Raw genomic sequence first — 8375 nt, forward strand, 5'->3', positions numbered from 1 at the left:
CAAAAGTCATTGATTGAAATTCTATTTAGTTCCTCTACTGTTCAGCCAGCTTTGGAATAATTAATTGTTTATGTTTTGTCTCCAAAGCAAGCAAGAACAATCCCATTTGAGGATTTGCTGCAGAGAAGCTGTCTCTCTCTACAGCGCTATGGACTGATTCCTGTTCCCCCTAGAATTCATATGTTGAAGCCCTAATCTCCAATGTGATGGTACTAGAAGGTGAGGACTTTGGAAATAATTAGGTCATAAGGATGGAGCCCCCATCATGGAATTAGTGCCCTTATAAAGACCAGGGAGCTTGCTTGCTTCTTCTCCTTTCTCCCTTTACTTCTCTTTCCCTCTCCCATTCTCTCTCCCTCCTCTCTATTTCTCTTTTCCTCTCCCTTTCTCTCTCTCCCTTTCTCCGTTCAATGTGAGGACATAATGAGAATACACCTATCTACACTCTAGCAGCAAAGCCCTGATCAAGAACCAAATCAGCCAGCACCTTGATCGTGGACTTTACCGATTTCAGAACTATGAGAAATCAGTCTGTTGTTTAAACCATCCAACTCCTGTTACTGTGTTATGATAGCCTGAGCTAACACATACAAGAGTGTAACACATTTTTCTTTCTGTTCTGCTTGTGTTTACATGAAACAGAAGTCAGCCAGCAAGATCCTTGTTGCTAGAGAGCTATACTTTCAATCAACATGAAGCCCAAATCCCATGTACACCCTATTCATCTTGAAACTACACAGAAGGCAAATTTTATCTGATCAAAAATAAGAACATTTTGAGGAAAGCCAGCAATTTAATTTTGGGTGATGGCAGAGGGGTCTGATAATAAAGGTAAACCTTAGAATGGATAACCCTGGCAGTTTTAAATGACACAACAGAAAAAAACATCAATTTATTCTTGAATGTTAGTTAACCCAAGCTATCAGAAGAGCTGAGATTTTAATCAAATAGTATGCCTTTTTCTTAAGAGGCCACCACACCCATTTCTAACTTTAGTAGTTGAGTTTCTTTTTCTTTTTTTTATTAATCACTTGGAATTATCTTTAATTAGGTACAAAGACTTTTCCAATCACATCACATAGAGATCATTTTATCCCCTGCTCTGTTTGGCTGCCAGTCTCTTGTCTCTCTCTTCAGCAGTGGTAAGGAGAACACCCTTTCCACAGGGAAGAGAGATACAAGGTTTGTTGCCTTTACCAATAAGGAAGATGTTTGAGAGCCGTGTGGCAAAGCTGTTGCCATTCACATCTTTCACATGAACTACATTAAAGGAACCTGGATGTCTCTCCTGGTTGGTAATCACACCAATTCCTCCCAGGTTAGCACCTCCAGTCACCATGCACAGGTTACCAGTGTCAAATCTGATGAAATCAGTAGTCTTACCAGTCTCCAAGTCAATTTGGTTGGTGTCATTCACCTTGAGGAGGGGATCAGGGTAACAGATGGTGCGAGCATCATGGATCACCAGATGAGGGACTCCTTTTGTCCCTACAAAGATCTTTCTTACTGTACAGTTTACACTTGGCCTCCTCAGGTGTAACACAATGAACAGCAAAGCGACCCTTGGTGTTGTAGATCAAATGAAAATTCTCTCCAGTCTTATCTATGCTGATGACATCCATAATACCAGCAGGGTAGGTTATATTGGTGCGGACTTTGCCATCCATCTTAATGAAATGCTGCATGCAAATCTTCTTTACTTCATCTCCTGTTAGGGCATACTTAAGTCTGTTCCTTAAGAAAATGGTTAGGGGGAAACATTTCCTCAGCTTGTGGGGCCAGGTAGATGGACGAGGAACAAACACACCAGTCACTTTGTCCAGCATCCAACGTTTCAGATGCTACACGCTTCTTGGGACCCTGAGTCATGGCTGCTCTAGGCACCAAAAGAGCGACTTTCTTTTAAAATATAGAAAGTTTAGACCAAAACTGGGAAAATACTTCTCATTAAAAGGAAGGTAAAACAAACATTTTCGTAAAATCGATCTCCCTTTTTTTGGCATGCATGTTCAGTCGTGTCTCACTCTGTGACCCATAGAGTGTAGCCTGTCAGGCTCCTCTGTCCATGGGATTTTCCAGGCAAGAATACTGGAGTGGGTTGCCATTTCCTCCTCCAGGAAAATCTATCCCCTAAGACATTTCTAAAGTGATACCGACTCTGTATTTTCTCAGAAACTACCTGCAATAGAGGTTATACTGTTAGTTGCCTTTGAGCTATTATTGAAAAAAAAATAGCGACTGTCTTATCTTGATTTGCTGATGCAGGTAGCAATAGAGTTCCTTTAGATTCAGCTTGATTTGTCTTTTTTCATTGGCTTTATTAAAAGATATTAATATATGTATTTTTTATAGCTTGCAATGCACATACATTATTGTCTTTAATCTTTTCAATGACCCTGTGAATTTAGTAATATTATCATTGCTATTTTATTTTTTTTAGAGACGTAATTGGCTGCTAGAGAGGGAAAGGAATTTGCCAGGTGTTAATCAGTACAAAAGTGGTACAGCTTGAATCTTGCAGAACCCACAGGCTTTTATAGGGTACTTCTTGTCCTCCCCACACAAATGAAGTGTGGTCCTTTCTCAACACACACATACACATAAAACATAACTCGTTTCAGAGATTGATTACAATTGGCCACCTATATGAAAAAACTTTCACAGACATGGAATCCTTCATGACGAATTTTCTCCTTACAGGCTACAATCCTCATTTTGATTAGTGACTTGGAGATTAGATAGAAAGTAAAACACTCTGCTGGTTGGAGGCCTATTGAGTTCCCAAAGGACGATCAGACTCACCATGTCCCCAGTGGACCCACCCAATCAAATAAAGCTTTCTTTCTTCATCCTCATTTTAAAAAACTTTTCTGGAAGCCTTCCTGTGATGATAAATTTGCCTGCTAAAATTATGTCACTCAAGAGTTTTGAAAAATGTGTGTTGATTTATATTGACAATTGCTCAGCATTTTTCTATCCCTCTGACTTCAGACACCCCCTTGAAGACAGGTTCTAAAGGAGAACACCCTGCTAAACTGTCTAGACCTTGTGGAGAACACTCAAGCAGAAACAGTAGAGTGGGCTTCACTGGGTGTGTGACCAACGTAAGTGAGAAACTAGCCTTGTAGTTAAGTGTGCCATGCTAGAATGAGGTCACTTGGATTTGCATCTAGGCCCTGCTATTTTCACTAAAACTGAGAATTTGGCTAAACTATTTAATAGTGTTGAATATTTAACTCATTGCTGTATCATGAGCACTAAATGAGTAAATAGAGGAAAGTACTTCAAAAGCATCAGGCACATAGAAACCACTATTAAAGTATTAGCTATTATTATTACTCGGAGAAGGCAATGGCACCCCACTCCAGTACTCTTGCCTGGAAAATCCCATGGACGGAGGACCCTGGTGGGCTGCAGTCCATGGGGTCACTAAGAGTCAGACACAGCTGAGCGACTTCACTTTCACTTTTCACTTTTCTGCACTGGAGAAAGAAATGGCAACCCACTCCAGTGTTCTTGCCTGGAGAATCCCAGGGACGGGGGAGCCTGGTGGGCTGCCGTCTCTGGGGTCGCACAGAGTCGGACACGACTGAAGCGACTTAGCAGCAGCAGCAGCATTATTATTGCTATCAAAGGATGAGATGGTGGATGGCATTACTGACTCAATGGATGTGAGTTTGAACAAACTCTGGGAGATGGTGATGTACAGGGAAGCCTGATGTGCTGCAGTCCAAGGGGTCACAAAGAATCGGACACGAATGAATGACTGAACAATTACTATCATTGCCATGTAAAAAAAATTCTTCCTCTCGAACCTTTAGGGACAAACAATAATTTTTAAAACAGTTTTATGATAAAAAACCACTAATTTCCCCCTCTTTTTGTTTCCAAGTCAGAGCTCTGCAAACTACAGCACATGGAGCAAATCTAGCCCACGACTTGTTTTTGTATGACCAGCAAGTTAAGAAAGGCTTTACCATCTTAGGTTGAAAAAATATCAAAAGAAGAAGCCATTTCATGACACATGATTGAGAAGAGAAATATGAGACTTTGGGTGAAACATGAAACTCAAAGCCCAACTTTTCCCAAAGAAATCTCTCCAAGTTTCAGGCTCTTCTGTCCATACCATGATCTTGGTCTCTTTCCTAGCCTGGGGTAGGTGGCCAGCTGAGAGTCACAAAACAGGATTTTGACTCTCCTTTACAAGTCCCGATTAGGGGGTCCAGTTGCTTACTTTGGAATGTGGGAATGCTTGAGACTTTTTACCTGGGAATCTCAACCAAAAATGAGACAGGAAAGAGTCCTAATAAAAGATAAATTATTTGCCCCATACATACAACTTACCTTTGCATTTTATCTCAGGGTGAATACCAAAAAAAAAAAAAAATAAAAAAAAAATAAAAGGAGAGAGAGAGAAAATTGGTTTTCTCATAATGTCTTTAGTTTAACGGCATTTAAAATCCTTACTTTGACAAATAAATTATACGGTAACCCATTTAAGCATGTTCTTAAAACAAGCCAACAGAACAAACACCTTTGATGTGTGGCTGAAATCTGGAGCTGTGATGAAATCTTAATCTCCTTTTCTTTCCAGTCTCTAGGCTTCTGTCCTTTACTTTGATCCACCCTGTATAAAGCTACTGGCAAATGTTTCACCGAATTTGATGTTATGCATTGTACATAAATTCACACACCCTCACATTTGCCTTGTAACAGAAATGGCAACTTGTAAATGATGACACAGCAATGACTCAGCAGTTTGAAGCCCTCCCAACAACTACCTCACCTCTTTATATGGAGCTTTATCCACACTTCTTCCCTGGGAAGCTTCCTTGATTACTGAGGGAATCAGTAGACAGACAGGCATCTACTTTCCATAAATGCTGGCAGACATCACCTGCAGAGAATCCCAAAGATGAGGGGAAAGGAAAATAAATAAGAAATAAATATGGGGCACAGTCCAGCAGAACTTGGTCTCTGAATAAGCATAGAACAAAGGTTGACTACCAGGTCATGGTGGGCAGTTATCTTATGTGTCTGGTCCACCACCTGATCATCTTGAAATGTAGAGAGATAAGGAAAATAATCCCTAAAATTCTGGGATCCTAACTACGGTTGGCTTCCCAGGTGGCTCAGTGGTAAAGAATCAGCCTGCAATGCAGGAGATGCAGGTTTGATCCCTGGGTTGGGAAGATCCTCCTGGAGAAGAAAATGGCAACCCACTCCAGTATTCTTCCCTGGAGAAGCATATGGACAGAGGGGCCTGGTGGGCTAGAGTCCACGGGGTCACATAGAGTTGGACATTACTTAGTGACAAAGTAACAACAAGAACAACAAATAGGGTTGAGGCAATTATGTCCCCCTTATGTTTATTTTCGTTGGGTATCAACTCTGACTAGGTTAGATTCATCAGTATACATATAAGGGACATCCCATAAGTGTTCCCTACAAAAGGGACAGAAAAACTGTGGCCCACCAGCCAAATCTGACTATGGCCTATTTTTGTACAACCTGTGAGCTAAGCATGATTTTTGTTTTCAGATGACTGAAAAGAATTAAAAGAAAGATACTATTTCATGACCTGTGAAAATTGTATGAAGTTCAAGTTTCAGTTTCTATAAACACAGTTGAATGGACCCCTGCCATACTCATTTGTATTGTTTATGGCTACTTTCACACTACACGGCAGAGCGGAGTAGGTTGGGTAGAAACGAAAGGGAGCACAATGCCTAGAATATTTACTCTGACCCTTTGCAGAAAAAGTCTGCCAACACTGCTGTATGATCATTAAGAAGAGCATGGATAAGGATGCCGCATCAGTATGAAGGAGTAGGCTGCGTCCCAATTCCCTTCCTAAAACCATGATGTTTGCTTGGTTGCTCAGTCATGTGATGTCTTCAAATCGGCACTGGCATCTATCTTCTGCTCAAAATGAAAACATCCCCGGGAGGTCCCTTTAGTACTCCAGAAGAATACAATAAGGTGGGGAGGGGAGACGGAAGAAGAAGGAAAAAGTGATCAAGGGAGTTGTCTTGTCGTTTCTCACATACTAACCATCTAAAGGTTGAACAGTAGCCTTCTGGTAAACTTAAGGGTTGAGCCAGATAATCTGTGCTTCATTCTAGGTCTAAACTGCTCTGATATTCTCTCTGTTTTTACTCTCTTTCAGGCCTCAAGAGTTGTAAAATTTTACCCTTATCTTATTAAGTATAACTACGAAAATAGAAGTTGGCCTTAAAATATTAGGTTAGGGGTATCAGAGACTTTTGTAAAAGGACTGAAATCTTTAAAGGATATGACCTTTCCATATCCAAATGCTTACTTCCAAAGATTTGTCAGGAACACACATACGCCAACAAGGAGTTTATACTTGAGGTTGACTACCAACACACAATTACCATTAGCATATAAGCTTCCCAATGAAACTGTGACTTCCTGTCATTAAATAGATAATTCCTCAAAGGCAGAATGCACATCAGCTTCTGCTGTCCTCAAAGGGCGTTGTATTTAGTAGGAGGACACCATAAACAGTGGTTGAGCAAATGTTTTATTTATTCAGACAAGTTTACATTTTCATTTCGTGTTGCATGTGTATGTTAATTCATAACATAATTCTGGATATTTTGATACATTTTAATATGGTCATATTAAGTAAGCATTTGCGTGCACACATCACTATGAAAAAGATGGCTTAAACTTAACATTCAAAACACTAAGATCATGGCACACAGGCCCATCACTTCATGGCAAATGGATGGGGGAAAAATGGAAACACTGACAGTTTTCTTGGGCTCCAAAACCACTGCACATGGTGACTGTAGCCATGAAAATAAAAGACACTTGCTCCTTGGAAGAAAAGCTATGACCGACCTAGACAGCATATTAAAAAGCAGAGATATTACTTTGCCAACAAAGGTCAGTTCAGTTCAGTTCAGTCACTCAGTCATGTCTGACTCTTTGGGACACTGTGGACTGCAGCATGCCAAGCTTCCCAGTCCATCACCAACTCAAGGAGCTTGCTTAAATTCATGCCCATCGAGTCAGTGATGCCACCCAACCATCTCATCCTCTGTCATCCCCTTCTCCTCCTGGCTTCAGTCTTTCCCAGCATCAGGGTCTTTTCTAATGAGTCAATTTTTCAAATCAGGTGGAGCTTGATCGAATCAAGTATTGCAGCTTCAGCTTCAGCATTAGTCCTTCCAATGAATATTCAGAACTGATTTCTTTTGGAATTGAATGGTTTGATCTCCTTGCAGTCCAAGGGACTCTCAAGAGTCTTCTCCAACACCACAGTTCAAAAGCATGGATTCTTCAGTGCTCAGCTATCTTTATGGTTCAACTCTCACATCCATACATGACTACTGGAAAAACCATAGCTTTTACTAGATGGGCCTGTGTCAGCAATATCTCTGCTTTTTAATATGCTGTCTAGGTTGGTCATAGCTTTTCTTCCAAGGAGCAAGCAGTCATGACTGCAGTCACCATCTGCAGTGATTTTACAGCCCAAGAAAATAAAGTCAGCCACTGTTTCCACTGTTTCCCCATCTATTTGCCATGAAGTGATGTAGCCAGATGCCATGATCTTAGTGTTTTGAATGTTGAATTTTAAGCCAACTTTTTCACTCTCCTCTTTCATCAAGAGGCTCTTCAGTTCCTCTTTGCTTTCTGCCATAAGGGTGGTATCTGCCATAAGGATGCATATCTGAGGTTATTAATATTTCTGCCGCCAATCTTGATTCCAGCTTGTGCTTCATCCAGCCTGGTATTTCATAGGATGTACTCTGCATATAAGTTAAATAAGCAGGGTGACAATATATAGCCTTGATGTACTCCTTTCCCAATTTGGAACCAGTCTGGTGTTCCATGTCTGGTTCTAATTGTTGCTTCTTGACCTGTATACCGATTTCTCAGGAGGCAGGTCAGGTGGTCTGGTATTCCCATCTCTTGAAGAACTTTCCACAGTTTGTTGTGATCCACACAGTCAAAGGCTTTGGCATAGTCTATAAAGCAGAAGTAGATGTTTTTCTGGAACTCTCTTGCTTTTTCAATGCTCCAACAGATGTTGGCAATTTGATTTCTGTTTCTTCTGCCTTTTCTAAATCCAGGTTGAACATCTGGAAGTTCTCTGTTGATGTACTGTTGAAGCCTAGCTTGTAGAATTTTGAGCATTACTTTGCTAGCATATGAGATGAGTGCAATTATGCGGTAGTTTGAACATTCTTTGGCATTGCCTTTCTTTGGGATTGCAATGAAAATGGACCTTTCCAGTCCTGTGGCCACTGCTGAGTTTTCCAAATTTGCTGGAATCAAACCGTGGTCTCCTACATTGCAGGCAGATTCTTTACCTGCAATGTAGGTAAAGGGAAACCCTACCA

General features: G+C 40.8%; 1 pseudogene; it reads right to left on the reverse strand.

Moving 5' to 3' along the window:
- Positions 1-1090: 1090 nt before the first annotated feature.
- LOC129644715 (40S ribosomal protein S4-like) lies at positions 1091-1869 on the reverse strand (annotated as a pseudogene).
- Positions 1870-8375: the final 6506 nt, after the last annotated feature.

Source organism: Bubalus kerabau, chromosome 2 (genome assembly GCF_029407905.1).
Source record: "Bubalus kerabau isolate K-KA32 ecotype Philippines breed swamp buffalo chromosome 2, PCC_UOA_SB_1v2, whole genome shotgun sequence".
Classification (NCBI taxonomy): Eukaryota; Metazoa; Chordata; class Mammalia; order Artiodactyla; family Bovidae; genus Bubalus; species Bubalus kerabau.